Below are 13,651 nucleotides of genomic sequence, written 5' to 3'. Positions count from 1 at the left end.
GAGGCATAAAAAGGGGGCACACTGCTGTTTAAAACTCAACGAGGTCAGAATTGACCGCAAAGTCTTGCGACATCAACTTTAAATGCAGTGCTTGAGAGTTACTGGGAAACATTACCATTGAATCGCGCAAAACAATACAAACGCAGAAGTGAAACATATGACCAAAGCTAACAGCTATGAACAGTAACAAAACTAAGGATTTGGTCAACTGATTGACTCCGACGCATAGTACAGTGAATATAATGTATGAATTTTAATGGACGATGAAACTTACTACTGTATCTAAACTAGTACCCAAATTAGCACTAGTTAGACACAAACAATATCAAACAGTTCACAGGACACATGTGAATCTCTAAAGCAACTGACTTGTCCTCAGTGCTGTCCCGGGAAGGAAATGCAGAAGCTTTTTTCGAGATAACATAAAATCTCGACGTTTCATGCATTTTAAAGATGTTTGGCATTAAAAATACGAATTCGATTTCTGAAATTTCATGAGGTACCCCCTTTGGAAAAAAATTTGAGTTCCGGCTTATATGGGAATTTCATATGTGACCGGACGATTTAGTCTATATTTCCGGACCCATATAAGCGATCCGTACGAAATTTTATAGGCATCTATGGGGATATTATAGCTATCATTTGGGACTAAGTTTGTGAAAATCGGCCCAACCATTTTCGGGAAACTGATGTGAGTTCGTAAATTTTGAAAGATGGCCGCTTTTCCCGGGCACTTCCGGAACCGTCTATGGTGGTCAATGTAGTCAACGAAAGTTTGGTTGGCCGTCGGTGACCTAGAACAGCAAATTTAAGTTGTTTGAGAGACATTTTAGCGAAATTTTTACCTTTTTTGCTTTCATCGGAGTATCGGTTTGAATCACAATTTGCTATGTGATCGTACGCCACAACCTGTAACTCCGGAATCGGAAGCCGGATCGGGATGAAATTAAATAGCCATTTATGGGGACGCAATACCTTTCATTTGATGCCAAGTTTAGTCGAATCGGTCTAGCCATCTCCGAGAAACCGATGTAACTGTTATTCTGAATTTAGATACTTCCGCCGGGGCTTCCGGAAACGATGATGGTGGCCAATGTGGCCAAATAGACTTTGAATGGATGTTAGTGACCTAATACTACAAATCGAAGCAGTTGTGGTCATATTATGGAAAAATTTTCACCTTTATACATTCATTGCAGAATTTATTAAAATCGACATTTTCTGCGTGTTCGTACTCATCACCCTGTAATTCCGGAACCGGAAGTCGGATCCATTAGACATTCAATAGCAGCCTATGGGAACGTTGCACCTTTCATTTGAGACTAAGTTGGTCAAAATCGGTTCAGCCATCTCTGAGAAAAATGAGTAACATTTTTGGTCACATACACACACACACATACACACACATACATACATACACACATACACACACAGACATTTGCCGAACTCGACGAACTGAATCGAATGGTATATGTCACTCGGCCCTCCGGGCCTCCGTTAAAATGTCGGTTTTCAGAGCAATTGCAATACCTTTCTATTGAGAAAGGCAAAACGAAAAAAATGCAGTGAAATTGTGAACATTCATGAAAATTAAAACTAGATCGGATATTTTAGTTGTGCCCCCCCCCCCCTTGCTCAATCGGCTGGAGCCGCCTACAGCTGCATTGCCACGAACCCGCATGATCCAAAATGTCTGCCGCAGCTGTTTTCCGTTTTCGAATCAAAACACGGTGCTACAGTGATTTTGTACTTTTTAAGAGACCTAGTATAGGTTGTAGATCTCATCAAATGCAACACTGAACAATGAATGAAAAATGTTGTATACCCTCAAAATCTTGATTTATAACAAAAAACGATTTTTCGAAACATACGGCACTAATTTTTTTGCGTGATCATTTTTTAAATGATTTAAATTTTTTTTAGGTGTATTGGAAAGAAGAAGAAATTTCCTTTTCTACGGTATGCTATTTTATGTTCTTTAGTTAAAAATACTATGCGGTTTTGGGACAACAATATGAATGTCACTATTATTTTGCTACTTTTTCATTAAAAATATGAAAATTGATTAAAATTTTTATTAGGATTGTTTTAATATAAATTTAAGGAGAGCATTTATATTTATATTTATATTTATATTTATATTTATATTTATATTTATATTTATATTTATATTTATATTTATATTTATATTTATATTTATATTTATATTTATATTTATATTTATATTTATATTTATATTTATATTTATATTTATATTTATATTTATATTTATATTTATATTTATATTTATATTTATATTTATATTTATATTTATATTTATATTTATATTTATATTTATATTTATATTTATATTTATATTTATATTTATATTTATATTTATATTTATATTTATATTTATATTTATATTTATATTTATATTTATATTTATATTTATATTTATATTTATATTTATATTTATATTTATATTTATATTTATATTTATATTTATATTTATATTTATATTTATATTTATATTTATATTTATATTTATATTTATATTTATATTTATATTTATATTTATATTTATATTTATATTTATATTTATATTTATATTTATATTTATATTTATATTTATATTTATATTTATATTTACATTTATATTTGACCTATTTCTGATTTAAATCGGTTGAAAAATGACTGAGTTGTTAATTTTTTTTCAAATTAGAAACCGGCTCGCTTCAACTCTTAAGGGGTATTGTCTCGCACTATAAGATTTATCCTATTTCATATTCAAAGTTCACACACATGCTTTTGAATGTATATATAATCGAGCAAAAAAAATCGTTTTTTTGAAAATTTTATATGAGACCGTCCCCTAAAAGTTCATGCAAGCAAGTTTCTAATTTGGAAAAAAAAAATTAACTCTGCCATTTTTCAGCTGATTTGATCATAAGTAGGTCGTTGGATACGGAATTAAATGTTCTCCTTAAATTTTTATTAAAACAAGGACGCTTTCTGATAAAAATGTTGAGCAATTTTCATATTTTTAATGAAAAAAAAATAGCAAAATTATGATAATTTTCATATTGTTATCCTAAAACCGCTTAGTACTTTTAACAAAAGGACATAACATAACATATCGTCATTTCTTCTTCTTTCCAAAATACTCATATAATTTTAAATCGGTTGAAAAATGACCGCGTAAAAAATTTTTTAGTTCCGAAAGTTTCAAAAATCGTTTTTTTTTGCTATAAATCACGATTTTGAGGGTATAGTAAATTGATCAAACATGGCTTTGTGTTATATTTGACCAGGCCTACAACCTGTACCATATCACTTTAAAAGTACATTGAATTATTTTTATTTTGTGGCACCGTGAAATTAATGGAAAGCGTGGCTTTTTAGTCAATAACTTTGAATTCGAAGCGATGCCATGTACATTTTATATGCCGATCGATTACAATTATTGTAGGCTACAATTTTTTACACTACTAGAAAAACTAATTCGAATATAATCATAACGCGAAGAAATCACTTATTCAGCCTATTCCAAGCAATGCCAATAATTACAATGAATTAAAAAAATGTTTTTACCATAAATTATAGTCTGCATTAAAATCAAACGATATATAAAAATGAATACCCATAAAAATGAAACGCCTTTTATCCACCTAACAGCGTGATGAGAGATTAATGATAACTCGTGGAAACTATCTCATCGGATATTATATCAATCTATTTAGTGACCGGTTAAATTTTGTTTTCGCGAAATCAATTCGTATTCTATGTCGTTTACTTTTTGCTGGATATGGGTTTGAGAGTACTAGAGTAACTAATTACTAAAGTAGTACTCGGTATTGTTTGGAAATTATTTTCTGTTTTGGCAACCGTTCGTGATTTACCAGATGATGCTGAAAACTGTGTGATGGTGTTCATTACAGTGGATATAGTTTCCTCAGTAGTATCTCCTCCTTCCCGTGGTGAGAGATCCGATTACTGAGCTGCCACGTGGTGGTGTCTGTTTATTGCATTTGAGCTAGGAAGGAATTAGTTGGACCTACAGCTTTATTACCATACACATGTTGAGCGCAACGAAATTCCTTCAAATTTCAATCGAAAAAGGTCTCACCTTTTCGTACGGTTACATGATATGTTTAGTAAATTCTACTACAGTATCCGGAGCAAGATAGGTTGTCATACATAGGCATTTTCATAGTATTGGGGATCACGAACAAATTGAACCACCACCGTGCTACTATCTTGAATCTTTTGAGTTTACTTATATTTTTATTGCGGTCTTATTAGACATATTTTCTTTCGTGGCTATGAACAAACACTGTTGCTTAAATAAATTAAATAATCCTGCATAGCGCTGTAAAAAATGCCAACAAAATGTAAATACTATACAGTAAAATAAACACCGTTCCGGAAACAGCCAACTGATCCAGGCATCCTGATCGGTGCGACGTTAACAGTCGCTTCTACTAGTCGGAACGGACGAAACAAACTTCCACCCGGCAGGCAGCAAAGAACAAAAAAAAAACTCAAGCTACTCGGCAAGAGATATTATGCTGTAAAGTTTTGTAAATAATTTCCAACAAATTGCAGAATAATAATTCATAGGAAAAAATACAGGCGAAATGTTCTACTACCACACTTTTTATATATGCAACAGTTCGTGGAAAGGAAGGAGCGAATCCCTTTTCTCACTGTTTGCTGCGGCAGAAAGTACAGGATTGTTTGTACAGGAATTTACGCCTTGAACAGCAAAGTAAGAGCAAGAAAGTTTTCCTCCACTTCATGTTACTCTTTCATGTTGTTGATCATTTTTTTCAGTTGTATTTTGTAAGAGTCTAGTAGCTGGTAGCAGCTCACTTGTGCAACTTGCCATAGAGATGAAGGCTCGACAGTACGTGTGTATGAAATATTTAAAAAAAATTACCGTCATTTTAAAACATTTTTTAGTTTTATTTTGAAAATTTTGTTTTTAAATCATTTCTTAAACCCTGCTGCAGAGCTCGATTAATACATAAAATTACGCAATTTAATATCTCGTATTTCGAGAGTAATTTTATGTATTAATAAATTTCTGTGTTTACTAATCAAATCAAACCCAGCCTCCCCTACAGTATTTGTTTCACACTTTCTTTTGCCAACTACATAATGAGCAAAATAGCACTGTACTTCTTTATTCATAGTTGAAGAGCAACTTTCTTTTTGCCGCGCGGCATCCAGCTCCATTTCCAGATAATATTTCATGTAGACAGAAACGGTGCATTTTTTTGTCGCTGTATAGTTGTTCCCTTGGGGGTGAATATTTCCGGCGAAAGAGCACCGATTGCAATCACGAGCAACAGCCAAATGAGCGGGAATTTAATTAGGAGAGAAAATAACGATGAAACGCAATTATAACGCGGTTGTTGTTGCTGCTGCTGCTGCCCGTGCAATGTTTTCTTCCCTTCTCACTGCTAACTGTTGCGTGCAATCAAAATTAACACCATTTATCCAGGACGAAGTGCAGCAAGTTTCGGTCTTCCCCGGGTCGGTTTGCCGAAATTAATCCCAAGCAACTTTTCATCAATGTTAGTACCCCGCTGAGAATTCTCGCGAGGCGTATAAAAATCTACGACCAGCCAGTATCGTTTGGGAAATCACACCTCACGGTACGGTTGGCCGGCAGTGAAAAGCAATGTGAACATCAGGATAATATTCATTAGACTTGAGCACATAATACACAGTGCTTTATTAAACTTTGCCAATGGCATGGTGCTATCTCGTGTACAGGGGATGATCATAATCGCCTCGTAATACGCTTGCTGTAAACATTGAGTTCCGATAATGGAATTCCTTGTCCAGATCATAACGTTATGACGATGGCAGTTTTATCCCTTTTCGTCAACAGCACGGAATGAAGCAAGCAATATCCTTTCATTATGCAAAACCTGTAGTTAATGAAATTGGCGCCGAAACGACGCTTCCGCTTGAGGTGAATCTTTTCCACTAATCTTCTCACAAAATTTTGCTTACTTTCACGAACAGCAGATCAGAGAGTAATTTTGCGGTAGACTGACTGACGAGTCCAAACTAGGAACGAATCATGTTTTTTTTGTGAAGAGTCCAGCTGGGCAGAATGTGCCTCAAACCGTGATTTTAATAAATTTATCATTTCGGTTAACCCTCCGAAAGTCGCGCTTATGGCCCACTGAACGAGCAGCCGCTGGTGTCCTAAGACGATTTCGCTACAATTTCAGAGCAGCGTGTACTTAGTGCAATGTGGTATAAATAGGTGTGGAAGAACACACGGTTTGCTAGTGTTGGCAACCAAAAATATGTAAACAATCCAGAAGCACAACGGGTCGACGTCATAGCTCTCACACGATTTAATGGGAGCAGAACGAACGGTGTGACGAAAGAGAGTCGATTTATTCTGTGATCACTCACACCACTCATAAGATTCATCTTACGAATACCAAAGTTCTATCTTCACCATTTATTTATTTATAATTAATTAATATCAACAGACACAGTGTGGTCCTAATGATAATTTCTTAATCTATTTAAAAAGTCAACATGTAATCTGCTACGTGGAATGTGAAGATCGAACTCGGATGACACTCTGTTGAAGGTCCGCTGCAAACCAATGATGGCACCGTTTACTCCATAGTTAGTCCGGCGAAGAGGTAATCGGAGGAATAAATTATTGCGAAGGGCGCGAGGGCGAACATTCATATTTATCGCACTGAGAAGCTCGGGGCAGTCAATTCGATCTTGCAAAATATCCGAAATCGTCATAGCACGGAATAGATCCCGTCGCACTTGCAATGTATCGAGTCCAATAAGCAAACCCCGGCTTTCATAACTTGGCAGCTGGTGAGGATTGCTCCAAGGCAATCGACGAAGGGCAAACCGAACAAATCTGCGCTGTACTGTCTCAATTCGATGGACACCGTTGAGATAATGAGGGTTCCACACAACTGAACAATATTCCAGAGTTGATCGAACGAGTGAGCAGTAGAGAGATTTCAAGCAGTAAATATCTGAAAAGTGCTTAGATATTCTCATTATGAACCCCAAACAGCGTGATGCCTTTGCGACAATATAGCTGATATGCTGTTTAAACGTCAGTTGTTCATCGAGAAAAACTCCGAGATCTTTGACGCAATTCGCTCTGTCAATTGTGGATTCAGCTAGACAGTAATTGAATCGAATTGGCGTTTTTTTCCTCGAGAACGTAATGACCGTACATTTCTTGGGGTTTAGGGTCATTCGGTTGATCTCGCACCATTCCGCAAAGGTTTCCAGTTGGCGTTGAAGGAAAGCTGCATCATCAGTATTCCGTATTCTATGGTATAACTTGAGGTCGTCGGCGAAAGACAACCGTGGTCCTTCTAAACAAAAGTTAACGTCGTTGAAATACAGAAGAAAAATCAATGGACCGAGATGGCTGCCTTGCGGAATACCAGATGAAGCAAAGAATTCTTCGGATACACAATCACCTATCTTGACTGCTAGACGACGATCACTGAGATAAGATTGCATCCAACGGAGAATATTAGTACCAAAGCCAAGTCTATCCAATTTTGCCACTGCAATAGCGTGATTTATCTTGTCAAAAGCAGCTGAAAGATCCGTGTAGATAACGTCAGTTTGAAGGCCGTCCGACATAGCATCTGTAACATATGTTGTGAACGACAGAAGATTCGTAGATGTTGAACGTTTCGGCATAAATCCATGCTGAGTCTCGTAGATATACTGTTTGCAGTTGCTGGAGATGGGTTCCAACACAGCCATTTCAAACAGCTTAGGAACTGCGCTTAGCGTTGTAATACCACGGTAATTGTCAACTACCTTTTTATCACCTTTTTTGTGAACTGGAAACATGAAGGACGATTTCCAGAGTTCGGGAAATACTCCGGTTGATAGCGACAATTGAAACAGATGACAAAGAGGTTCAATTAGACCAGCAGAACATTTTTTTAGAATAATAGTTGGTATACCATCTGGGCCTGCCGAGGTTGAAGCCTTCATTTTGCTAATCGCCAGTTGTACCATATTATTGTCGATATTGATAGAGTTCAAAGACTGGTATGATTGAGATACATTGAGAGCCGCGCGTGAAGCCTGGGTCGGTGTCAGTTTCTCGTTGGAGAAAACACTCGCGAACTTTTCAGAGAATAGTTGGCAGATCTCCTGTAAACTAGAGCTCATACGTCCTCCATAGCTCATCGTTGAAGGCAACCCGGATTCCTTTCTTTGCTCGTTTACATGCTTCCAGAATGTTTTAGGTTCGGACTTCAACTTACGTTGCACGTTTCGCAAGTAATCGGCATGGCAACGCTTCGATGTCTTTTTATAGACTTGGTTAACATGAACGTAGTGTTGTCGCAGCACGTAGCCCCCAAACTTGGAGTACTTCTTCAGAGCGGCTCTTTTAGTCGCTTTTAACCGTCTCAGCTCGGCAGTGTACCACGCTGGGTGCTTAGATTGAAGGCCACTTCTTTTGGGTACATAGCGATCGATAGCATAGCTCATAACATTGGAGAAGGTCTGCACTGCACACCATACCTGCATATACTACATTTCACTAAGTGCACTAGCGCGAAAGGTTAACTACGAGTGGCCCTGCACTTCGCAAAGTTGTTTTTTCTGGAGTCAGTAATAACCTTTGCCCTCAGTTCTCTGTCTCTTTTTGGTCTTTCTCGAAGCGGGAAGCCCCAGCTTCTAGGTTCACCCCCTTCACTCTCTGTAAGATAACGAGAGAGAGAGAGAGAGAGAGAGAGAGAGAGAGAGAGAGAGAGAGAGAGAGAGAGAGAGAGAGAGAGAGAGAGAGCGAGAGAGAGAGATAGAGAGAGAGAAAGAGAGAGAGAAAGAGAGAGAGAGAGAAAGAGAGAGAGAGATAGAGAGAGAGAGAGAGCGAGAGGAGGAATGATGCGTAAATATCATGCATAGAATATACATCCCTTAATAACACAGGGAAAACAATCCGTTCATAAATTCATTAACAAAATATCACGACTTCGTGAACTGAACGATTTACGAAAATCGTGACCAAGTTCCTGGAATTGTGAATAATAAACCTCGTATTCATGAAACTATTTGTGTTTCCAAATAACTAGTTCGCCCCGAATATATATACTTGACGTTACATTCGAATTTGTTTTGGTTGTGTTACTGTTGTTATTCCCTGCCGCGATTTTTCTGTTTTCCGATCACGTTAACTTGCTATTTAACTCTTGAGTTTACTATCGGATTTTTCTGTCAGACTGGCGGGATTTATGATACTGATTTCAGCATCTTAGTCGCAAATTTCATAATTTCTATTCACGATATCGTGATATTTTAATCATAAAGTGTGATTCATGCTAATGATTTCAGGATCTGAGTCGCGATTTTTGACAAATTAAACATGCGTAATGTGGTTTATGTTCATGATTTGAGGAACTCTGTCAAAATTTTTGTTATTTATATTCACGTTGTCGTCATATTTTAGTCTTATTTATTATTTATTTATTTCCTTATCTTCGGTATACACCGTACAGACGCATTTTAAAACTATATATTTCTTATTAATATCTTATATCTATGCTTGGAAATGTTAAAATCATACACTGAAGAAGCTTCGTTAAATCTGCGGCAACATCTTTCCAGTGGATTATTTTGTCCATATGAAGTACGGTGTCTAGGGATCCACAACAGAGTGGGGTTACGGAGAACACGAGGAGGCGCATGCAAATTAACGCCCGAGAGAAGATCGGGACTATCGATATTACCTGACAGCAAGTCGAAAACAAAAACTCTTTGCAGGAAGATACGGCGAGTCGCCAGAGTCTGCAGACCGAGTAGCATACATCTATCGGCATAAGGAGGCAACACAACTGGATCATTCCATGGAAGTTTCCTGAGGGCGAATCGCACAAAACATCTTTGTATACGCTCTAGTCGGTCAATTTGAACGGCATGGTATGGTGCCCACAGAACACTTCTGATCAGGGCACAGTAGAGTGCTTTTAGTGCGTAGAAATCATCGAAGTCCGCCGTGTTCCGCTTTAAGAAGCCCAGCATTCCGAAAGCCTTAGCAGTTGTCGCGGTGATATGGTCGGAAAAGCTTAACTTCCTATCGAAGAGCGCTCCCAAGTCACGGATCGAGTCGACGCTTTCAATTGTTCTACCTTTTAGGCTGTATTCATAACGTCCTGAAGTAAGCAAGCGTCCGAAACTGATTACTTTGCATTTATTAACGTTGACTTCCATTCCGTTAAGCGTGCACCATTCTTGAATAGTACAGATATCTTCTTGAAGCACTACGGCGTCAAGTGCAGAAGCGATAGTTCGGAAGATTTTGAGATCGTCCGCGTACAGCAATTTCCCAGACTTGATCCGACTACAGATATCGTTAATAAACAGAATAAAAATAAGCGGGCCCAGATGACTTCCTTGCGGGACACCTGTGGGTGTTCTGAATGTGCTTGAACGCGTGTTTTTTATACTCACGAATGCCGAGCGATCGGAAAGATACGACTGCAACCAATTAGTCAACCAGGTGGGAAATCCCAAACGCTTTAATTTCAAGATTGCGATGTGGTGCGGTACTTTGTCAAAAGCTTTTGAGAAATCGACGTAAATTGCGTCCACCTGATGACGCTTCTCGACGGCGGGAAACAACTTAGAAGTGTAGGCTATCAGGTTAGAAGTTGTTGATCGTTTTGTGACAAACCCGTGTTGATACTCCAAGATAATGTGGGATGCAGCTGCATACGTGACGTTGTAGACCAGCTTTTCGAGAACTTTGGAGAGACAGTTTAATAATGAGATACCTCTGTAATTTTCGACGTTGTGAATATTTCCAGCCTTGTGAATGGGAACGATAGCAGCTTCTTTCCAGGCGATAGGAAAAATGCCTTCAGCGAGAGTGCGATTGAAAATGATACACACCGGAAGAGACAGCACGTGGGCGCAGCTTTTTATAAATTGGGGCGAGAGATGATCGGGGCCAGGCCCTTTCGACGAATCAACAGCAGTCAGAGCCTTCAAGACGTCAGCTCGGCTTACAGTGGGACGAGGGAGATTTATGTTGTACGATGATAATGTTTCCAAATACTCTTCCGAAGGGACGGTATAGTCGTTTCTAAACACTCCGCGAAAGAAATCAGCAAACAAATTTACGGTATCAGCTGGAGATTGCGCGCTTGCGTTTCCAAGGAAGACGTCAGTGGGAGTACTACCAGATCGTTTTCTGCTGCTAACGAATTTCCAAAATGTTGCGGGGTTATCGCGAAGGCTATTTTGCACATGATTCAAATACTCCGGGCCGTTTCGTATTGCAGCTCTATCCGTCGAAGAGTAACTTTGTTTTCGTCTGACTTATGGCGGAAATACCGCTTGCGTTGTTTTCGCAGTGCATTACGCAAACGGCGAATCTCAGCGTTCCACCATGGAAATTTGAAATCCACCCTCCTGTTGACTCGTTTCAGTGGAACCTTTAGGCGGAGTATGTCATATACTTTGCCATAAAACAGCGCGACTGCTTCGTCAAGCTCATTACAACACATTAAGTCGGTCCAGTCGACAGTGGCAATCAGTGCGGAGATTTCGTCAAAGTTGCAACGGTTAAAGTCAAAATCAAGCTCGTCAATCGAATGAAATGAATCATCTCCAGTGTTTGTACGTACATCTAGCCGCAGGACAAACGGTTTGTGGTGAGGATCGACTTTGAGAATAGCAGTCGGAGGTTCAAGCAGCTCTACGATATCCGTGTTGTTTACGAATGCAAGATCGAGGATCCTCCCGTTCACATTCGTCAATGAGCAGATCTGGTACAGACCGCCTGCAACCATAGACTCCGTTACAGCTATTTCTTGTTCCGAAGAGGCATTAATAGGTAGGTAACATTTTAGATCATTATCGAGCGACCACTGAAGGCGTGGAAGATTGTAGTCTCCAAAGACGAGAACAGTGTCGGTGCTGCCAGCATTGTCTAGAATTGTTTGAACGGCATTAGCGTGCGCGTGATACAAATCCGGATCACTATTTGGCCTGAGATAAACACAGCTAATATATACAGATTGATTCGGGAGCGCGATACGCACGGCGATTTGCTCCAGGCGTTCAATTCCAGATAAGCTTAGCTGCGAGCCTACGAGGTTGTTCTTTACCGCTATTAGGACGCCACCGCCTCGACGCAGATGACTGGTTGTTGAGTTGCGGTCGCAGCGATATATTACGTAGTTTGACGAGAGCTCAGCGTTTAATATGTCTTCGCGCAGCCAGGTTTCCGTAAGGACAATGACGTCGTAGTCACTAGAAGAGAGCGCTAGATGGAATTCTTGTGTTTTCGTTCTCATTCCTCGCACGTTCTGGTAGTAAACGGAAATAAACTGCTCGGAATGTGCGGTAACTTCGGGAAAAGGCGATACAGGATGTGAAACAGGCGATGTAACTAGTTGGGAGGAGGGCGAAGAGCAGTGGAAGTAGTCATTGTTGCTGAGTCGGGCGCATTCGGTTTCCAAAAAACCTTTCTGGAATCCGACTTCTCTTCAAACTCACGATAAGCAATGCCAACTGGCCATGTAGATGCCGTCATAGCCTTTTCTTTGAGATCCGTGGGCATGCCAACTTTGTAGGAGACAAAATTCAGCGTTCTAGGATCTCTGCCACGAGGGACCAACTTGACGACAGTGATGTTCGAATTTCCGAGTTTATCCGCAGCTAGCTTGGTGACGCTTTCATCAGGGACATCGGGCGAAATTCCTGACAGGTACAACCAAAACTTTTTATCTTCACGATTCACAGCGATAGATGGTGTCAATGAGTCGGCGGCATCAGTACCACGTAGCAGCTTAAAAGGATTGGAGCCTGTATCATCGTTGTCTCTCTTTCTTTTAGCAGAATTAAAGGAAAATTGTCGCGGTCCAGGAATCGGCGTTTTTGGTACAGCGTCTATCAACGTTTTGAAGTTGGTCCGAATTTCTACCTTTAGTTCCTCCAGTATGTCGTTGCGAATGGAATTTTTAAGCTCCTCGATCACCATTTGGTTTGCGGACTCAACGGACACTAATGCGTTACGAAAACGTGCTTTGTCCATGATATTTTTGCAGGTGTTACACATCCAAAATAAGTTAGACTTGTTAATAACAGCGGCAAATAATTCGTCGTTTAGTCCGCAGCATTTTGCGCAAAATGACGAAGAGCAAAAACCGCCACATTTTACAGCATTACGACCATCGGAAAATTTATCAGTACAACTCTCACAAAATCCAGGCATTTTACGATATGCGGTAGTGTAAGGGTTACTAGTTGAAATGCTCAGTAACAGATGGCGCCACTTACACTCTACAAGATGATGACAGGTATGTTTTTGGGTACGAAATTCACTTAGGTACAAGATCGAAGGAGCGCAAGAAAGTACTAACCAAAACAACTACGAAATTACTTCTCACCTTTCTCGTTCTGGCACCTGGAGTTCAGGAAGGCGGAGGACAACTGATGGATGTATATGTTCTTTCGGTTGGCAGAAATAAAACACAGCAGCGGCGATGATGTTTATTTCTGCTGGATGATGAATTAGCAAATTGATGGGCGGTATTTGGTCGTGTGTTATGTTGATAATTTGTTCAGATGGTGACACTTTTGTAAACTGCGAGTGGAAGTGATGGTGGTGGAGTGGCGAGATGGC

This window comes from Topomyia yanbarensis, chromosome 2, assembly GCF_030247195.1.
Source record: "Topomyia yanbarensis strain Yona2022 chromosome 2, ASM3024719v1, whole genome shotgun sequence".
Taxonomy (NCBI): Eukaryota; Metazoa; Arthropoda; class Insecta; order Diptera; family Culicidae; genus Topomyia; species Topomyia yanbarensis.
This window is presented reverse-complemented; position numbering follows the sequence as displayed.